At 34.4% G+C, this 22,674-nt stretch overlaps 1 non-coding gene across 1 annotated transcript; it reads right to left on the reverse strand.

Moving 5' to 3' along the window:
• Window positions 1–981: 981 nt before the first annotated feature.
• LOC136404563 (small nucleolar RNA U3) lies at window positions 982–1,191 on the reverse strand. Its single transcript, XR_010751306.1, has one exon. It is a non-coding gene; the product is annotated as a small nucleolar RNA U3 (small nucleolar RNA).
• Window positions 1,192–22,674: the final 21,483 nt, after the last annotated feature.

Genomic DNA, 22,674 nt, shown 5'->3' on the forward strand with positions numbered 1-22,674 from the left:
AGGGGGCAAAGGAGATGTTGAGGGAAACACAGGGATGGGGGGATGTATTTGGTGGGACAATTGAATCTATGTAAATACAATAAATTTAAATAAATTTTAAAAAGACATATTGTGGTAAAGCAAAATAAAAATATGCTTCTGGTTCATCTGTTTTTAAATGATGCTTAGCATCATCAATGTAAATCATTGAATTAGTAGAAAGGCTATAAGAAGTAAAGTATTATATGTGCTTATTAGGTAGAGCCAAATGAATAAAGTAGTGAAATGAAAAATTACAAAACTTGAGAACTAACTGTTTAAGTGTCATTCTGCCTTATCCATGGCCTATGACTAGAGGAATTCTAATGCCCCATTCAAACATTATGCTTCCTTAGTTAAAAGTAGAGAATACACAGCTAACTTTACAAAATTTATATGATTTCCTAACTATCTTTGAGAATTAACCTTTTGTTCAGAGACATTTAGAGAGAAAAAGAAGGAGTAGAGAGAAAAATCAGATGTAGAGCAGAGAATATTTGGTAATTTCCGATGTATTTTTTACTAAATATAAATTTACTAAAGACATGTTGTGCCATAAAATTCAGGTTTGAAAGATTAAAGTTACTATTTTTTTTTTGTGATCTAAGTCTATAATAAGTTTTGTGGGCTACCTCCAATTGCACAGAAATGATTATGCAATTGAGGAAGAATGGCCTATAATCTCATGGGGGCATATCAGAATCACCTGAAGAAACCTTTCCAATTACAGACTTCCACTTAACAGATTTTAATATGTTTACCTTTCCATATTAATCAGAAAGAATCACAGTTTTGTGAACCATTCTATTGGTGATGTATTGTATGACTTAGACATGTTGGATCAACAACAACAAAAACATCATAATTCTTGAAAGACTGATTAACTCAATTCCCTCAATCATGATGGAAATATTTTCAAGATATTATGAATTATATTTAGCTATTTATTTTATCTGATTTTTTTCCACTCAGACTGCCTCCTCTCCCTCTTACTCTCCCAAAGGAAAGAGAAGGACAATCATCAGTGCCAAAGGCTGTTGCACAAGGAACACCAAGAGCCAGTTCACACTCAGGAGAGAACACTGCAACTCCTCGTGGTTTCGGGTGCTCTACACAATCAGAGAAACCTCTCTAGTAATGAACTATAGAAATGATCCTTCAAAGTATAGTCTTTTTTGTTATCTGATTTTAAGAAGAAATATTCTTTATCATAATGTCCATAAGCAAACATTGTTTAACATTTTTCTCAATTTACCTTTATTGTTCAATCTGCAGGTTAATTCAAGCAAGCCAGTTAACTATGAAAATGCCCAAGATGGTAAGAGGGAAAATGAAGAGTCTAATTAACATAGGCACTCTGAAAACTCTGAGTGAATATAAGGGCCCTGAATGGAAAAAATCATAAATTATTTAGAAGAATGTCAAGCAACACAGATAAGTAGGATAAAATATAGAAACATAGTTTTGTTCCTGTTTTCTATCTCTTAATTTGGTGTATTATTGTCTTTATTATTTAAAAGGTAAAGGACCATCAACTGCATGCCAGCAAAAGCCAAGTAAATTTTCATACAGTGTTTCAATTTGGGTGTGATAAGACCCCTTGTTTAGGTACACTAATCACCCTAAGTTCTCTCTCCACCTCCACATGTTAAGGGACAAATAGATAACCAGAATCCAGGGAGCAAGTAGTGAAGTGATGAGGTTTCCTTAAGGGAAGGTTGTAGAAATGGACAAAACACATCTGTAATAGAAATGACTTTCCACTTTTAGGAGAGTTTCATCATGGTCATAGTTTCATGCTTTAGTTTGGCTAGAGCAGGGGTCGGGAACCTATGGCTCGCGAGCCAGATGTGGTTTTTGGATGGCTGTATCTGGCTCACAGACAAATCTTTAATAAAAAAATAATAACGTTAAAAATATAAAACATTCTCATGTATTACAATCCATTCATTTCCTACTGCTCATGTTCATGGTTGCAGGTGGCTGGAGCCAATCACAGCTGTCCTCCGGGACAACACCAAATTTTTATTGGATAATGCGTAACATACACTGGTCATTGTATAGCTCTCATGGAATTACATTTTAAAATATGTGGCATTCATGGCTCTTTCAACCAAAAAGGTTCCCGACCCCTGGGCTAGAGGTTAGAGGACATAGTTATTTAAGGAAATCCTAATACTGTCAAGGTATTATTTGAATGTGATTAACATCTAACATCAGTTGACTTTAAGTAAAAGTTATAATCTATTATAAAATGTGAACAAAAAATTAATTAATTAATAATTTCCTCAAGAAACTAGAAGAAAAATCAGTATTAACTTAAAGATGAAAGGAAGAAATTGGTACAGAAAATTGCAAAAATTAATACATTGGAAAAAGGCAAAAGTTAGAATGCAAATAATTTCAAGGGGTTGTGCCTGAAAAATGTAACAATAAAATACATTATTAGCCACTGATTCATGACAAAAAGGAAAAAAAAAGGCAAACATACAAATCTGAAAATAAAATTGACAAATAACTACAAATACAAAGGAGATTAAATGAATTCTAAGAGAATGCTATATTCAATTCTATACCAAAAGAGCTGAAAACTTGAACTTCGATGAAGCAGAACTTTTTTTACATATTAGTTATTATTGCTAAGAATAAGAAATTTAATAAAACTCCCCTTTTGTCTGCATCTCCTTCACAAGAACTAACAGACCTCAATATCACACAGACACACACACACATTTCTTGAAGGAGAAACTTTCACAATGGATTTATGTCAAACATTTAATTTTAACAGATAAATTCAGTTATATGTAAAGTTCCATGGTATATACAAATAAGAAAGACCTTCAATTCTATTTAGGTAAAGCAAGTTTAATACTACATTTATGCCCCCAAACATGCAAACATATGCCATAACATATCATAAAAAAGACAAAATAATTTTTTTTATTGATTGATTTTAAAGAGAGAGAAGGAAGGAGAAACATTGATTCATTGTTTCACTTATTTATACATTTATTGGTGGATTTGTTTTCATTTTCACTTATTTGAGAGAGAGTTGAAGGAAGGGAAAGAAAGAGAGAGAGGGAGAGTCAAATCACTGTTCTACTTACTTGCTCCATTTAGTTGTGCACTCAGTGATTGTTTCTTATATGTGTCCTAACCAGGGGTCTAACCCATGTCCTCAGTGAGTCAGACATATTATCCACCAAAGCAGGGCAATTGTTTGATTCCGGTATGTGCCTTGATCAGAGATCAAACGAGCAACCTTGGTGTACTCAGATAGCTAACTAACAGAGCTATCTAGCCAGGGCCTGAAGACTAAAGCAGTTTTATTCATAAATACTTATGAAAAAGTTCCAAATCACATATTAGCAAGTATAATCTAGCAATGAATTAGAAGAATTTGGAAACAAGAATTATCATAGATGTCAAAGATAGTTTAATGTCAAAAGTTTGTGAATAATAGAAAGTAGAAAAGTCACATAGGCAGTCAATATCTTATGAAAGGCCAACGTCGCTACCTAAAAAGGCATATTAAAGAAATCAATGCATAACTGGTTAAAAATAACAGATGAGTGCTTTTATTAGGTCAAGAATGCAAAAAAGATGTATACTATACTTAGTATTGCTTGAAATTTTTCTACAAGTATAAATCCATGCAATTGTGAGAAATATAAAAATAAGATAAAAAGTTTTAAACATGAAAATGGTCATTTTTTAGTTATCAGAATCTATACATGGAAAAACTCAAATCTAGTTGCTTATTGTTTATTATTTAAAGTTACTAAAATTAATAATATATTTTAAATACCGAAAGGTGGGAGGTTATAAAAGTATCATAAATTAGTCAATAAGTAAAAAATAGCTAACACATGAATGTTTACTCTGAGCTATTGTTGTAAGATTTTTTTACATGTATAAAATTTAATATATAAAACAGCCTTAAAATGTTTTAATTATAAAGATGAGAAAAAAATGGGTGGGAGGAGGTAGAGGATCAAAAAAAAAAAAAAAAAAGAAAGAAAGGGAGAGAGAAAACTCTTGCACAGGAACAACAGTGTGGTGATTGCCGAGAGGAGCAGGTGGGAGGGGATGAAGGAGGGTGTGGGGGATAAACAGTGATGGATGGAGACTTGATGTGGGGTGGTGACCACACAATACAGGACACAGATAATACATTATAGGTTGTGCACCTGCAACCTGTATAATATTGTCAACCAGTGTCATCTCGATGAATTACAAAAATAACCTTATAATTTAAGTGACCCTACCAGCTCAAACTTCCAGGAGCTTCTACCCTGTGGAGGCCGCTCTCCTTTGTTTTGCCCTGGCTACCCCGTCTCTCCTGTTTTTAGGGTGGTGATTTGCTTTACAAACTCAGTGTTCTCATGATTTAAGAAAAGTCATGGCTTTTTAGTTGGTTCTGATTTAAAAAATAATTGGAATGCTTAGTAATAAAATGAATTAAAATGTTTAGAACTTATGGCCCTGGCCGGTTGGCTCAGTGGTAGAGCATTGGCCTGGCATGCAGGAATCCCGGGTTCAATTCCCGGCCAAGGCACACAGGAGAAGCGCCCATTTGCTTCTCCATCCCTCCCCCTCTCCTTTCTCTCTGTCTCTCTCTTCCCCTCCCGCAGCCGAGGCTCCATTGGAGCAAAGATGGCCCGGGCGCTGGGGATGGCCTCTGCCTCAGGCGTGGAATGGCTCTGGATGCAACAGAGCGACACCTCAGAGGGGCAGAACATCGCCTCCTGGTGGGCATGCCAGGTGGATCCTGGTTGGGTGCATGAGGGAGTCTGTCTGACTGCCTCCCCATTTCCAGCTTTGGAAAAATGAAAAAAAAAATGTTTAGAACTTATGTAAAAACAACAACAACAAAAAACAACCTTTTCTAATGGTCATGACGAAGGGAAAGAAAATAATCAAACACATGGGGAAAATTAAATATATTGACTGCATGGTTCTTTAGGGAATAACTCAATATTGTAATATTTTTTAAAATATTTCTTAAATTAATATAATATTCAAAAGAGCCCACTAGTGCTTTACAAACACAAACCAGCTAATTCTTCATTCCACATGAAAAATTTAAATTTAAAAGAATAGCCAAGAAAATTTTGAAACAAATTAAAAATGTAGTAAGAATGCTATTGTGTTGAAGTGTTACTACCCTAACTTTCCAGCCATTGAAATATATTAAATCTTTGAAATTGATATAATTCAATTTATAATATTTATGTAAATTAAAAGAGATACAGGAATGGTACAAAACACAAACATCTGAATCTATCTGTACATCTATCTATAAATTTTAACACAGCATAATTACAGTGTTTCAAATCAAGCCTTGTTGGAGCAATTGACTAGGCATTAAAAAAAAAACAAAAACTAGATTCCCACTTGTGTTACTAAAATAAATTCGCTGTGGAAAAAATTAGAATATGAAAGGAAACATGATCCATCATTAAAAGTAACCATCACATAGTCTTTTAAATAAACATGAAGTAGAATCAAACTAAGACAAAAGCAGCCTGAAGCAATAAAGGAAAAGATTGGTGATAAAATTGACTCATAATTTAAAATTTTCTACAGGGCAAATAATTCATAAGCAATATCAAAAGATAAACATGGAAAGATGTATGCAGCACAAATGATGGACAAAAGACTCATTTCCTTATTATGAGAATATTTATAAATCAGTAAGAAAATGACAAAAGTGACCAAAATGCAAGAGAAAAACAGGCACAGCATGAAGATGCTCTTCACTGTAATAAGTAAAAACAAAGATAAATGACTTTGAAGCATATGAAAACATACTCAATCTTCTGCATAATTACATGCAAATTAAACAAATAATGCAATGCCATTTTTCACTTTCCACATTGGCACAAATCAAAAATATGTGATAATGTGTCGGTGAGGGTAAGAGGAAACAAGCCACTTCATACACTGCCTATGACAGTAAAAACTGGTAAAACCTCTTAGAAAAAAATGCTGAAGTTGGAAAATTCAAGCATACAAACTACCGGGCAATTACATTTCTGAGAATGTACTTTGCAGGCATGTGTTGTAGAAAGATGCATACAGGCATAAACTAGTATTGTATATTGTCTGTGATAATAAAACACTTGGATAAAATATCCAGCAATAGCTGATTGGTTTAATAATAAAAACCATACATTGAAAGAATATGCAGTTATTGAAAATATACAGGCAATAGATTTACATATATAATGAAAAATGATCTTTAAGATATATATCTTTATTTATTTATTTATTTATTTATTTATTTATTTATTTATTTATTTATTTTTCTTAAGTGAGAAGTGGGGAGGCAGAGAAACAGACTCCCGCTTGTGTCTCCACTGGGATCCACACAGGAAGCCCGTTATGGGGAGATGATCTGCCCATCTGGGGCTGTTCCTCCATTGCTCAGTAACTGAGCTACTATGTTTCCCCATGTATAAGACACAACTTAATTTTGGGGCCTGAAATTTGAAAAAAAAAATGTATTACGTAAAGTTATTGAACACAAGTTTTATTCATCATTAAACAATGAGCGCAAGACAACAAGCACAAAAATGCAAGAAATGCAAGAAAAAAACTACAACCACTGAATAAGATGCACCCAGTATTTAGACCTCAAATTTTTCAAAAAAGGGTGCATTTTATACATGGGGAAATACAGTATTTTAGCGCCTGAGGCAAGGCTATGCCGAGCCAACTTGCTCCAACTGAGCCATGGCTGCTGGAGAGATAGAGAGAGAAGGGAGAGGGGGAGGGGTAAAGAAACAGATGGTCACTTTTCCTGTGTGCCTTGACTCAAACCTGGGACATCCATATGCCAAGCTGATGCTCTACCAGCTAATCATCCAGGGCCGAGATATATTTTATGTATGACATCAGGTCATACATCTAGGAAAAGGAGGGTGTATGTCCCTGTTTATGCAATGCTTCTGTGAGTATACAAAAAAAATCTGTATACATATAGACTCACACACACATAGATTGCTTGTATAAGCACTGTATATTTTAAGAAAATAAATAATAAATCAATGTTAATGCTTGCCTCTGGGCATGGGACATAGCTGATGGGTGGTCGGAAGGATACTGACCTACGCAGTATTCCATTTTGTATTCTTTAGTGCTTTATCAGGCCTTCACCATTACACCAGTCATTTTATTATACTTTCTTTTTTCTTCTTCTTTTTTTTTTTGTATTTTTCTGAAGTTAGAAATGGGGAGAGACAGTCAGATAGACTCCCGCATGCGCCCGACCGGGATCCACCCGGCACGCCCACGGGCGCGACGCTCTGCCCACCAGGGGGCGATGCTCTGCCCCTCCAGGGCATCGCTCTGCTGCGACCAGAGCCACTCTAGTGCCTGGGGCAGAGGCCAAGGAGCCATCCCCAGCGCCCGGGCCATCTTTGCTCCAATGGAGCCTTGGCTGCGGGAGGGGAAGAGAGAGACAGAGAGGAAGGAGAGGGGGAGGGGTGGAGAAGCAGATGGGCACTTCTCCTGTGTGCCCTGTCCGGGAATCGAACCCGGGACCTCCGCACGCCAGGCCGACCGGCCAGGGCCTTATTATACTTTCAATGAAGAAATCTAACAAATAAAGAATAGTGAGCAGTTTAGAGCAAAATTTAAGAAATAGAAACATTACAATTTATAAACCAATCTCATTATCCTTTTAGGTTCTGAATATTAAACTTTTCTCCATGGCTTTGATAAAAATAGTTTAAATCTTTTTCTTACCATGAAAATAATGTTTTCAAGCAACAAGATCATGTGCATTGAAGTACAATCGCTCAATGTACAAATCACTGTTCTGTAGAAATTGTGTGATCTCAGAAAATAGTTTTTAACTCTTATCCTTGCTGCATCTTGTGTGTTACCTAAAATAAAGGTTTAGGCTTTTGAAAAAGGGAACTTCAAATGAATTAAATTGTGTTAAATTCTTAGTACCCTGTGAAATCCTGAACAAATCTTCATGGTACTGGATATCAAATCTTTAACACATGAAAATCTCTTTGTTTTGAATAATATATATATTCAAAATATATATATTTCTCCAACATGGTGTTTATTGTACAAACAATATAGTCTTTTTCCTGGGCTCAGCTTAGAAAAGCCTTAATTCAGCTTCCCTAAATCTTTGTCAGCTACTGTAGTCCTAATTGTCTCTTTACATGGTCATAAGGAAAAAAGAAAAGAAAGAAGAGAAAATACGAATCTAAATAGTCCAATGTTTGTCACCAAAAGTTGGATTTTTCTCTTTCTTAAAGCTTCTCTCTTTTAGTATTTTTTTCTTTTAAACAGGAACTTGTTTTATTTTGCTTTGCCTAAAATGCCTAAGTTAACCCTTATCTACAAATGCTTCTTTGCTAATGTTTTAGAAATTGGCCTCTGAACAAGTAAAGCTAAATTTTAACAGGAAGACATGATGTTGAAATAGTATCAAATACATAACATTTCAAAGTTAAGAGTGTATAGGAGCCATAGCTAACTTTTGGAACAAAACCTCAGTTACCAATTGTTGCATCTGTACCAACTTTGAGATGATAGTTTAACAACTACATATGCACAGAGGAATTATTATATAAATTTAAAGTATCAAAAAGCCCTGTTTGGTACTATATTTTAATATCAAAGCTTGAAACGATGCTGCCCCTACTGGTAGCATGAAAAGGTATTTTTGTAGACCCATCGAGATGATCGAAGCTGAAAGAAGAGCATGATTGATGCTGAGTTGTGAGTGTTCTCTAAAGCAAATACATAGTAGTCGATGGAAGTTCAGTGAACTCTTTCAGAGGAAACCTTAAAAAGTTGATGGATGTTTGAACTCAAAACCTTTATCTGGCCCTGGACAGTGGCTCAGTGGATAGAATATTGGTTAGACATACGGCCATTCTAGGTTTGATCCTGGTTAGGGCACATAGGAGAAGTGACCATCTGTTTTTCCCCTTCTTCTCTCTCCCTCTACCCCTCCCGCAGCCAGTGGCTGGATTGGTTTGAGCATTATGTCAGTCGCTGAGGATAGCTCCCTTGGAGCTGCGCTCAAGTGCTAAAAATAGCTCAGTACTCAAGCATCAGCCCATAAGAGGGTTGCTGAGTGGATCTTGGTTGGGGTGCAAGTGGGATTCTGCCTCACTATCTTTCTTCCTTGCACCTTAAGAAAAAAAACCAAACCAAACCAAAAGAAAAATCTTTACATCTTAGATCAGGCAATTAATGTCCTCCAAATGCTGTCTATGCCTCGATCCCTAAAAAACATTTTCCTGCATTCCCAGAGTCTTACATTCAGAAAGTCAGTTCTTAGTGCTAATTTGTATACACATTGCTCTCAAATCACTTTTTGGGGATCATTGTTCTGAATGGTTACTCTCACAATTTCTAAATATCTATTCATTTTATTCATTGTGTGTGTGATTGTACATTTAGCAGACATTCATTGAGCAACCACAATTTAAAGCATTATGCTGGGATATATAATAATAAGCAATGACAGAGTCCTCTCTTCTGCATGTTTCTATTTGTGTAAAGAACTAATCATGTATTGGACAAAGTATAAAACAGGGAGACATAAGTAAACAGAGTATAGCAGAAAACCAGACACAAGTATTTGTGAAGTATTGGTAAGGAGATCAATTGCATATAAGGTCATCAGTAAAAATAAGATAAACTTGAGCTGCCATTTAAGAGTGGTTCAGATTACATCAGGTGTAGATGGAAAGCTAGAGCTGTTCCAGAAGCAATCATATTAACAAATAGCACGGCAGAAAGAGAACACATTGTGTTTTGTTTGTGTTCCGTCTTGCACGCATGTGTTCTATCTTTAACTCTGGGTGAATGAATGCCTGGTTGGGCTTCCCTGGAGTAGTTTGGTATATTAGCAATAACCTGTGCTTGCTATGTGGAGTTCTGTATTCAAAGCCCTGCTCTCCTACAAAGTCAGATTGCCTCTGTGGCTCACTGACTCCTTATTATTGACTTTGGGATATGTCTCTATTTCTAAAGTTCTTTGGTTGTATCAATCTACTTAATATTCATATTTGTTTTGTTTTTGAACACCAGGACCAGAGTCATGAATTTGATTTTGAAGATAGAACAAACAATATTTGGAAGGTGAAGAATACAATCTAAATCTTGTTTAACTACTGATCCTAATCTGATTCATTTAAATATAGCAAAGGGTCATGTGACAGACTATAGTTCTATTATGTGCATATGTTAAATTATAAGACTTTATCCTCAAATTTACTATTTAAGTTAATTTACATTTTCTTCTATTTTATTTAAATTAGCATTTAAATAGAATATTCTGATCTGTTTCTTTTTCTTTTGTGTCTATGGAAATGCAACAGTGATTCTTTTCTCATTGATTTCTTTTTCTGTGAACCTAGTCAGAAAGTTCAATCAACTAATAAATGATGTTAGACTTCATCATTCATGCAACTCACATTTTCAGCCCAAACTTTGGTGGCACAGGCACCTTGCTCACTGCATTAATCATTGGCCTTAAATTTCCTTTTTATTGCATATACCATATTATAGGGAAACATAATAATACATATAAGCACATCAACAAGAATAAAAGGGTTGCTGCAGTGTTATCTCCTTTCCTTTGCAGTGACCTGCACATGTCTTTTTATTCTGGCGTTCTCTACATTTTGAGTAGAAAAAAAAAAATACATTTTTTAGTGCCCAAACCAAGAACTTTTCTGCATAACTCAGTTTTGAATTTTGAGCTAAGTATAGAATTTTCAAATTCAATTGTATTTATTTATATAATATAATTTCAAGCTTATATTGGAAATGCAAAGGTTTGCTGAACATCAATAGCTGTAAGAAAATCAAGCTAAGCAGTATATGTTATGTTTCTTGTAAATTATGCATAGGTTTAAAATTAAGTTAAAATAACCTGTTGAAATAGTAGTACTAAGTTATAAACACTCACATTTAGAGAAATAAGATACTTTCTTAATCTAAAATGTATCCAGGTTGAAAATTTTAATACTAACATTAACTTTACTTCTTTAAGAATAAAAGACATTTCATATAATTTTCTCTTGTTTTCAATTGGATGCCCATATTTTTAATGCTGAAATTCCCTCTTCTATATTATTTCACTGTATTTCTTTATCACAGATTTTGTTTACAGATGTCTGCATATCTAGTTTTTAGGTAGATGTATGGAGTTTTACTATCTAATTCGTATGTAATAATAAGGCCATTTATATAAAATATAATTTTATTTTTGGACTTCTTTATCTTCATTTTTTGACACGATGAAAATCAATTCCATTTCAGAGGTCCAATCATTTTGAAGTGGAAATTTTTAAATTACATGCCTACTTAATAATTTAAAATTTTTAGATTTTAGACATTTACCTTAAGTTAGCTTTTAGATATTAATCTGCTAGTGTCATATCTGTGACTCTAATTTTAAGCTCTTTGATTTGTACACCTTTAAAAAAAATTAAATTATAAAACTCCTTTTTCTTTGCTTATTATTGCACTGATTTATCCTTATAGTTATGCTTTACATGTTGTTTTTTCTTTCTTATTATTTTTTTATTTTGAAAAAATTATTCACCATCCATACATCTAAACAACAAGCATTTTATATACCTTCAGTATGCAGAATATAATCTGCCTCTGCTTATCAAGTGGTCATACAAGGAAGATACAGTCCATAAACTTAATTGAACTGGTCCTACATTTTGGAAATACAGATTGTCATTATTTACAGTTTCTTTTTGTTTACTTATTTTATGTTCTTTTTTTTATCTTGAGTCTATTTAAATGCCCTAAAATTGAAACATCTTTTCTGACATTTAGAATTAAGAATGAAAGACATCATTTATAGCATTGTTCTCAGCAAAGAAATATTGGTATGCTAAAATTTTTTTAAAAAATCATATACTGCATTCTCTATGCATGGTAAGAGGTATGGACGTCGATTTAGGGACGTCTTTACACATGAATCAAGTTCGGGTGTCAAGCATTTCTAACAGATAGCAGAATATTTCATGGATCCTTCTCAAAGCTGATGAAAAATATGAAGGCAATACCCACTAAAGGTGATGGCAGACATTAAGTTGACATAAAGGAAGTGCAAGGGAAAAGTGAATCTACATTTATATTTTATAAATAGTATTTTTCAGAGAATCAGACTCTGGATGTCTTTACATTTAAGTTGAAGAGAAGATTATGCTAATTTAATTCAATATCGACCATTTTGAACTATAGAAAAAGCAAATGTTAATCTCATACTCTGGCATTTTTTTTCCTCCAGTGACAAATATATAAACTAGCCAGAAACAAAATTCTTATTTTTTCCCTTTCTTTCTAACCTACCAATGTGATGAAAAGGAATTGGTGCAACAGCAATCAATAAAAAAAATAGAAAACTTTGTATGATAGTTTACAATTTGTGAAGTGCTCTCACATATAATATTTTGGTTTATTTAGAGAAATTTGTAAGGCAATTTGTAAGGCAGGGGTAATCATTATTCTCCTCACTTTGAAGATAAAAAAATAAAATTAAAGGCTATATAACTTGACTAACTTTAGAAGTTAGTAATGAATACCTCCAGAAATCACTTTAAGTCTTTTGAGATCATTGCCACACCATGATTTGTCCAGAAAAATGAGATTTCTGAAAACCTCTAGAGTAAGCAATGTGGGAATATAAATTCATCTTTGTATGAGACTCATTAAGATTAATCAAGTATTTTACCGTGTCCTTGTAGTGGGAAATAGTCTGTCTCATGAGTTAACTCTGAGTACTTATGTGAAAAAGGGACATCTTCTTTATACTTTCTATAATAATAAATCAGCTGCCTCTGGGGCTTGTAAAATTAGAATACACAATACTCCCAATCTGTCAGGGCTCTACCTACTGAGGAAAAAGAACATCTGTCCCTTCCTGAACGGTTTAACTATTCTTCAATCTGGAAATGTTTGTCAATTAGAAGTACCAGTGAGGAAAAATAAATTATTTGTTTTTTGTTAGCATACCTTGTGTGTTGTAAGCCAGCAGGCATTTCTTTGGGGGTGGTGGCAGTGGTGACTGTCTTCGCCAGTGAGTGAACAGATGCCCAGGGGGCTAACTTTTCTTAAAAGGGGGAAACGTAACTCAGTATGAAAACAGCCTCCAATCTTCAAAATCTATTTTGTGAGGGTTAGGCTGCCTCTTGCTTCTTCTTCCTGGGTGAGTTTTCTTCTTACACTCTTTCCCATGTTCTAAATGAGGATTGGGTTTGTTTTTATCTAATGCTGGATATGCAGCAGCCACAGCAAGCTGCTAGAGGAGAGAAAGCATCAATTTTTTTCTGGCTCTCATAAACAAATAGATGGTTTTAACTCAGGCCATCATGAGTGTGACCTTAGTGATCACTTCAACAAGTTTCTGGAGGACAGAGTTTGCATTATTCCTTCAAGAATTTACTTGGCAGGAGCAATTGCTTATATTGAAAACAGCAGGAATCCTGGCTCTCATCAATGAACAAACAACTAGAACTGGTGAGGGTGTGGAGAAAAGGGGTCACTTAGGCACTGTTGGAGGGACTGCAGACTCATGCAGCCACTGTGGAAAACAGTACGGCATTTCCTCAAAAAACTAAAAATGAATCTTCTTTTTGACCTTATGAACCCACTTCTGGGAATATATCTAAAGAAGTCCAAAACATTAATTTGAAAAAATATATGCATCCCTATGTTCACTATAGCACTATTTACAATAGTCAAGATCTGTAAACAGTCTGTCGGTAGATGAGTAGGTAAAAAGGCTGTGGTACCTTTACACAAGAGATGATACAGCTATAAAAAGAATAAAGGTCTTACCCTTTGTAACAGCATGGATGGACCTGGAGACTGCTATGTAAGTAAAATAAGTCAGTCAGAGAAAGACAAATATCATATTATCTCACTTATATGTGAAATCCAATGAACAAAATAGAAACAGAGGCATGGAAACATGGAACAGAATGATAAGGGGATGGGGGACTGGATAAAAGAAAGTGAAGGAATTACAAAAATAGAAAGAGAAAAAATATATAAAACATATAGACTTTTATACAAGAGTGTGGAGGTAGCGGGGAAAGGGAGGTGAGGACTAGGTGAAGGTGAGCCCAGTGGGGGAGGGAATAGGGATGAAAAGAGACCTTGTTTGGGGAGATGGGTACACAAATGCAGTGTGCAGAAGAGGTTTATTGCTTTATGTACTTGAAAACTGGTTTTGTGAACCAATATCATCGCAATAAATTCAATTTCAAAATTAGCATGCCTTATCAATTGGATATTATTCAAAAGGTTTCTCTTTTATGGAAAGTTGAGGGTCTTTTTAATGTTAGGTTATTGTTTCTAAACTATGTTTTCATAAACAGGGCTGGTTTGAAGAAAGAACTAACAAACCTTTGATATCTGAATATTTTATAAATTCTTTTTGCTGACTTAGAAATCACGTACTAGCCAATTAAAAACTGTGCCAAACACGGCTCTTAGACAAATTGACCATCTCAGGTGGTGCATAGCTTGCTCAGACCTTATTATCAGGGAAGAAAAACCCAAGAGAAATAGAGACCAAGAGGTGACTACTCTGTAGTCTTGTCATGCACCTTCTGCCACACAGTCATTAAAGCAACAGACTTTTTAAAGCTGAACACGTAGATTGTTACTCACTGGTAGATATTGGCTTGTGAATGAGGTCTTCGTAGTCTCTGACTGAAGAAGTTTCAACAATGAAGAAGTCCACTGAGCTAAACTATTAAAGATAAAGCAGAAGTTAATGGATTAAACCACATGTTCATTGTGATTTATATCTTTTTCAATTTATGATATTAGAACCTTGGAAATAATTTCTATGTTCATTGATACTGCTGAATTCTCTAGAGAAGATATTGTGACTAATGAAAGTATACATAAAATTATATGTATATGCATAGATATCAATTATAATAGCAAATATATATAAGTCTTTATATAAGCATGTGTATTGCTAAGCCCCGACTAAACCTAAATATATCAATAATCTATTAGTGAGACAAAACTAGAGATCATATTAAAATATTTAATATTCCCTGGCCACCAGGTAGCTTGCTGGTCAGAGCACTGTCCTGAAGCACAGAAATTGCTGATTCAATCCCTGGTCAAGGCACATACTGGAACAGATAGATGTCCCTTCCTCTTTCTCTCTCTCCCTCTCACCCCTTTTCTTGCTAAAATTAATAAATAAAAATCTAAAGAAAAAGAAAAGAAAAAATATTTAATAATTGATATAGGAAAACAATCATAATAGTTATCTGCAAACAATGTGTAATATGACTTTCCTAGTGTGTAATAACTGACCACCAGCCTAGGACACCACCAAGAAAGAATTAAATTTAAGAAATTTGTAAATAATCACTATTATAAAAAATTAATGATATGTAATATCACTAAAACATTTACGTTACTAAGTATAAAAAGTGAAACACTCATGATTTCTAGTTATATCTAGTGTACTAGAGGGAATAAAGACAATATGTATGGTCTATGAGGACAAGACTGGATTTTAAGAACTTGAGTTTTAAGCACCTGCTTTGTCACCACTTGTGGGAATGTTAGTATGTAACTTTTCCACTATGGATTAGGCGGATTTATTGAAATTGAAATTGTACAGGTACATATGTGGTGGCTTCTTAGATATGAATCTCTTTTATTCAACACTTGAAAATCTTGCATAAGAACAACAGCAAAAAAACAAACAAACTACACTTTCATTGATACAATCAGACAAAGAGAATGCATTCATAAATGCCAATATAGGCGAAGAGCTTGTGAATAATTGAAGTCATGCAGGAAGCAGTGGTTCAGAGCACATTGTATGGGGAATGGCACTGTTTTGCAGTGAAGCTCTGAGGAGCCAAGCAGCAGCAGATTCCAGAACAAGCTACCAAAATATGTTTGCTATGATCAGCTACCCATCCTGATTTGTATATGCTGAAGGGCTGAGCTATATTAGAATAGATCAGGCAATACCTACATTTAGGAAAGATAATGAGTAAGGACACATATCTCTTAGGATTCCAATGAAAGAGGTGTGCAGAAGTCCAGGTGTAGCAAAACTCAGAAATTTTAACAAAATTACATGTCTTGAGAGTACATTCCTTACCTGGGATTCCAGCAATGATTGATTACATTAGTCAATGGGATGCCACAGTGAATAATGTAGGGACAGAAACCTTCTTAAACCTAGCTGTCTTCAAAGAGACACATGAAAGCCTTTAAATCTTAATAAAACATTTGACCATCCAGGCAACTGAAGAGATAGTCTTAGGAAACCTAGAGGGAAACTTGGATACTATCACCTACCACCAGCCAGAAATAAAAATAAAGCAAACAGTACAACTGGTTCACAAAAGCTCAACTCTTTTAACGAACGAAAAGGATCCAGCACAACAGCAACTATAATATTTATGGAAATAGCAAAGAAAGTTAGAAAGATGGGCAAACACTTTGCAGTAAATATGTTTTTGCATATTAAAAGAAAATTTTAACAAAGGATTCCACCATGAATTATACTTATGAAAGAACACAGAACTAAATGCAAGAATTCAGGGAACATATGGCCTGAAAATAAGAGAAGGTAATTATGTGAACTAGCAAAATTGTGAACTAGCAAAATGCAGGAAAAAAATGAAGTAAAACAATCTTAGAATTTAAGATAAAATTGAATGAAACAAAGAGAAGTACGATGTGACACACAAGAACTATGGAGAATGAAAATGAGAAATTACCCTTTCCCCAAAATCTCCACAAATCATTAAGTTGTTAAAGAAGAGATAGAAAATGATAGTTTTAGAAGACAGTCAAAAGAGAATGTTTCATAACAATGGAAAAGAATAAATGGTTCAAAATATATTAATATCTATAAGCCTTGAATCTACATATTGACAGATCAAGTCACTTGTAAAGAAAATAATGTATTATTCCTCAGGCTATTCTATGCAAATATTCAACCCTAGAAATTAATTGGCTTAAAATATTCTTAAGAAGGTAAATATTGAACCAAAGATTTTATATTCAACGAAGACTTTTCTATTATAAAAGCTACAGAGAAATCGTTTTTCCCAAGAATTTCTTGAGGAATCTAATAGAGACTTAGTACCGCCGGCCAAGAGTTGGTGGTTGAAAATTTAGCCAAAGCTGCAATAACAGGCATTAACTATATTGAATAATAAAACTAAGTTCTAAAGAAAAATATAGACAAGAGTGATAAAATGTTATATAAACATAATTCAATAATAAAAATATCAAGAAGGAAATGAAGAGAAAATTTGAGAACTTACCAATTGCCCCATATGTTATATCTAGCAGTCAAATATTATGACATAAATGTGAGAATCAACTAGTAGAAGTATGAGTCTACTTAATTGTATAAAGTTGAACACTAATAAAGAATAGTAATCGTAGATCAATTTTATTAATAGAAGAGAGAGATGGAAGAAGAGGGAAAAAAGACGTAATAAATTATATTATTTTTCTTGGATAAAACTTCTATATAGTGTATATGTGTACTATATACAGAAATACAGAACTAAGGGTATTTTATGAAGGCATTATATAAAAGTAATTTTTGCAAAAATCACTGAAACTTTGTAAATATTAACAAAAGGGAAAAAACAGACAACAGAGAAAAATACTTTTAAAATCAAAAAGGAAAAACCTACGAAGATGGATAAACATGTAATAGGCTAAAATTAAGATGAAATATATTTCTGAATCAATGAATGTAAATGATTATAACTGACTTAGTAAGGGAAATAAGAAAACATTTTAAAATTTAGAACAAAGCAAAATTCAAATCTATAATGTATAAAAGTGGTTCACCAACAACGTCACTTAAATGTTGAAAAATAAGTAAAGATTAAGAGTTGTTTCAAATACATACTTTCATCTAAAAAAATAAAAAAGGTGACAAAGACACTATAACATATGATGGAGATAATTATTAAAGTCTGTATATCAAATAACATGGCAGAAACTTGATCAAGAAATACAGGAGACAGAAGAGAAAATAAAAATAAATATATGAAGCTTTAATAAATCTCCCTAATTTCAAAATAAACTGGGACAAAATAAACCAGAATAAATAAAACATTAATAATACAACGTATAAAGACAGCTGATTAATTTATATTAATTCCAGTAGCCTATAAATCAAGAAAGAATGTAAGAGAGATCAAAGATGTTTTCTTCGTGTTCAATCAGATTTTATACATACTGTATTCGCCGTACACCTTTCTAATGTTTCCCTCAAATCTTATAATTATTTAACTATAGAATATATCACTGAATTTGAAAGGACAATATAAGAAAACTAAATTTGGTTTTCCTTGGTACATAAACAAAAAATAAACATCTTAATTGCATGGTAATTTTCATCTTTAACCTGACTTTCAATAAATAAAACCTCTAATTATAATAATTTAAAAGACTTTTTTAGGATTAATGGTATTTGGGGAGGAGAAGTATGAAAGGTTTTTTGTGTTGTTGTTGTTTTTGTTATTGTTGTTATTTCCTGGATTTTGCTTTGATTTCAAATGTTACTCACTGTCCACTCAGTTCAAACCGCCCTCATGCACCGCTCTGGTTTCAGTGTTCATTCAGTTCACAGATTAAGAGAAGCTGAAAGCCCATTTGGAGCTTTTATCTCCAACCCCTCTGCCCACTCCCTTCACCCTGCGTTGCTTTGACATACAGCCAATTGGACAATCAATTATTGTGAAAATGCTCTGCTGATAAAATGTAATTTAACCCTATTTAGACTTTGTTTATATGAATATTTTCCATATGCTTTTAGAGACAAAGCTTTCCGACTGCCACTGCCCCAGATTTCACAGTGACTCACAGGATGAAGATGAACCCCAAAGCACGCTCCGCTAACAGCACCTGTTAGCTGCGGGCTTGGGGGACCACAGACCCCCTTTCCCTCGGCCTGGATCGCTCTCTGGAGAAGCGCAGCAGGTTCCCAGACAATTGCTCGGGCCCAGACTGTCATGACAGAGGCAATTAATGGGGTAATGAGAGTTTGGCATCCAAAATGTTCTTTCCTGCAGGGCTTGTCACATATTTCAGAGAACATTAAGGCCAAACAAAATTCTGCTTTGTCTTTTCCTATCCCCAAATAGTTGGGTCTTGAAAATCTCCTACACGTCAGGCCAACCAGGGAAGCAGGTTGACACAATGGGAACAGAGGGAAGCACTTGAAAGCTCTGGGTGAGGGTTAGTTATGGAGATAATGAGAAAAAGGTAAACAATTCTTTTTTCCTATTCACGTTTTTTTTTTAACGTAGATTAATTCTAAATTTCAACATTTATGGAAGACCAACCGTCCTTGGGAGTTTGAAAGCGTCTCACCTTTTCTGTACAGGTGGAATTGCAGTCATATTGAGAAAGGGTGCAGGAGCCTAACAATATATTTTTGTCAGGTTTAAATTTCAGCCACAAACTAACAATTTTGCAGGAACATAATGACTTCATAACTGAACTCAATTTAACGATAGAAACAAGTTTAATTAAAATTTTGAAGTGAGAAAAGTTCATGGGTGAAATTTCCTGAAGCAAAACTGCAGAATAAGTATTATCCTTTAATGGAGTCAGTGCCATGTTTCATAATTATCCTGTGAAACAAATACAACAAACTCATCAATGTTCTACACCTTTTAATTAATAAATTAGCTAAGCTTTAGTAATACAAATCAGGGAAAAGTAATGTAATGCCTTGGGAGTAATTTGGCTTGTTCAAACCATTTTGTCCTATTTTATCCTTTGGGATATTTTGTAATGGAACCCGCATTGTCCATGTCAGATGGAACAGTCTAAGGTTCTTTGACTTAGATGACTTAACGCAATCTCTGAGCATGTATTCTTATTTGAAGGTGTCTGCCCATTATGTGAGAGGCCCTGTGAACCTGTGGGTTATCCATAGGTACCTTTATGGAGAACTTGCAGGGAGTAGTGCTTTGGGAGTGGAACTTCATAACTGCAATGCAATGGCTGTGCAACTGGCAACTGTTTGTCCAATGTTTCTCAATCTATATCCTTTTACTAGTTCTACAGCCTAAGAGACATGAAAGAATATAGCTGTCTAGTGCTTCCATGTATGCACACAGAGACTGTACCATTGTCTCTAGCACAAAAGGTTGCATATTTTTATCCATACTTGTGATCTGGACCATAGTCTACCACCTTTTACTTTCCATCTCTCTCAACCTCTTACACACAGATTTACAGTGGATACAATGCTACTATGTAGTTAAGAAGAAATGTATCTGGTCTGTTCATAAAAAAGAAAGTAGATAAATGAGATGTTGAGAGGGAGAGATTAAAAACACAAAATGATAGAATGGGGTAGGTAATTTAGTAATACTGTTTTGGTAATCTGTTGTCTAAAAACTATTGAAATTTGTGGCTTAAACAATAGCATCTTGTTCAGGATCTCTCACACAGTGACAGTGTGACCACTGCTTGGTCTAACAGAGGAGGGGTCTCCAAACTTTTTACACAGGGGGCCAGTTCACTGTCCCTCAGACCATTGGAGGGCTGCCAAATACAGTGGTCCTCTCACTGACCACCAATGAAAGAGGTGTCCCTTCCAGAAGTGCAGTGGGGGCTGGATAAATGGCCTCAGGGGGCCGCATTGCAGCCCGCAGGCCGTAGTTTGGGGACACCTGGTAGAATTATGATGTATCTGGCAGTTGGTCCTGGTTCTGGACTGGAAGCATCAGACAACTGGGGGATGAAACAGTTGACCCTCCTTAAGCATCTTTCCAGCTCTGATTCCTACTGTTTGGTGGTTTCTAGGATCTCATAGGACTGTTGAGAGCTCCAAATGCATGAATCCCAAAAGAGAGAGCCAGAAGGATGCAACCACAATATATGACTTAGTCTTAAAAAGCACACAGCAACTTCTGCCACATTCTGTTTCAGTCTATTGTTATAAGCAAGTTAGTAAGGACAGTCCACATTTAGTGGGGAGAATATTAAACTCCACCTTTTGATGAGTGGATTCAAAAAATTAGCAGACATGTTAACACTGCCACAAATAAAAACATTACTTATTTTCCATTATCTCTAATATTAACAATTACAATAATAATAACACTGTTATAGTATCTATAATTTATCAGGTGCTTTATTTATATATATTACAGGCATATTAAGGGTATTATCTGCAATATATCCTTGGGAGTGGTTACCTCCATTATCTTCAGTTTAAAGGGAAAGACAAATTTAGAGAGGTTTCATGATGTATCCAAGGTCTGCTTTAGTAACAGTGAGAAATTATTTCTGCCAGGACCTTTATACTGCAAGGGACTCTCTCTTTAGCAATATGCCACATCCAGTACACCAACTTACATAGCCTTGTAATTTGATATTCTGCATTTTGTTGATAAATGAGGGCAACTAAACTATCTTACATGATTTTATTTTTTGCTAAGATCATTTAATGTCTTGCTAACTTACAAACCAAATATGTTAAATAAGAGTGCTGTTATCAATAGGAGAGTTGTGTCACTGCTATATGTGAATTCATTACATACTCTCAGAGAAAGCAATGGATAGTAAAAGAAATTAACTTGTAAAACCACGATTAATTTAGGTTGACACGGAGTAAAACTGAAAATAAACAAGTATTTGTAACTGATAGATAGCACCTGGAAAAATTGCTGAGTGGTTGTTCTTAATGGGAACATTCTGATGAATTATATGACAGATGACAGCATTGTCCACTAAAAGAGCCTCTGAGCTTAGTCACTTAAATCATTAGTAACATTCATGTAAACACCCACCACAGTAACAAAATACATTACCAAGGAGAAGCTTGACAACTGGCTTAAGGCATACAGTTCATTAAAACTGGTCATCAATATATTTTACATAACAATACAAGTACCAGAATATAATATATACCATTCATAGAGGTTTGAAATTCTGTGTATATATGCTGGCAACAGTTACATTTCATTTTAATGACTTATATACTAATAAAGGATAAGAAACATCAGTTATTGCCCTTGATTCTTAAATATTCTTGATTTTACTCTTCTATGATCATTTAGTTTTTCAAGATATTCAGATATTTTTTAAAAGTGTGTAAATTTACTAGTAAAGAATTATTCAGTTAATTCTATACATATATCTTAAAGGAATTGAGAAAGTAAAACATACTTTTTCTTGAGCTGCTCCTGTGTGTGCCCTGACCAGGGATCAGACAGGCAACCTCCATGCTCTGGGATGAGGCTCTAGGCTCCAATCAACCAAGCCACCTGGCCAGGGCAGCATACACATTTTAGGCTAATTTTATATTAAGTATTTTTTATCTCCCACATGTTCTAATCTTTAAGGATTATCACATTCACTGTTAGAATTGAAAAATCTGCACCTTAACTCATTGATTTTTAAAGTTAGAGTATTAGGTTTGGTTATTAAAACATGAGTTTTGAAAAAATAGATTGACTTCTGCTGTGAATGAAGGATTTTAAGCTAAGAATTCAATATGTAAGCTCAGTTTATGCTACTCAGCATGTGTGATACTTAGGGCAAGTCTCTAAATCACTTAGTGGTTCGATTTCACATTTAAAGATTGAACTATTAGGAACTGTGTTTCAA

This window comes from Saccopteryx leptura, chromosome 4 (genome assembly GCF_036850995.1).
Source record: "Saccopteryx leptura isolate mSacLep1 chromosome 4, mSacLep1_pri_phased_curated, whole genome shotgun sequence".
NCBI lineage: Eukaryota > Metazoa > Chordata > Mammalia > Chiroptera > Emballonuridae > Saccopteryx > Saccopteryx leptura.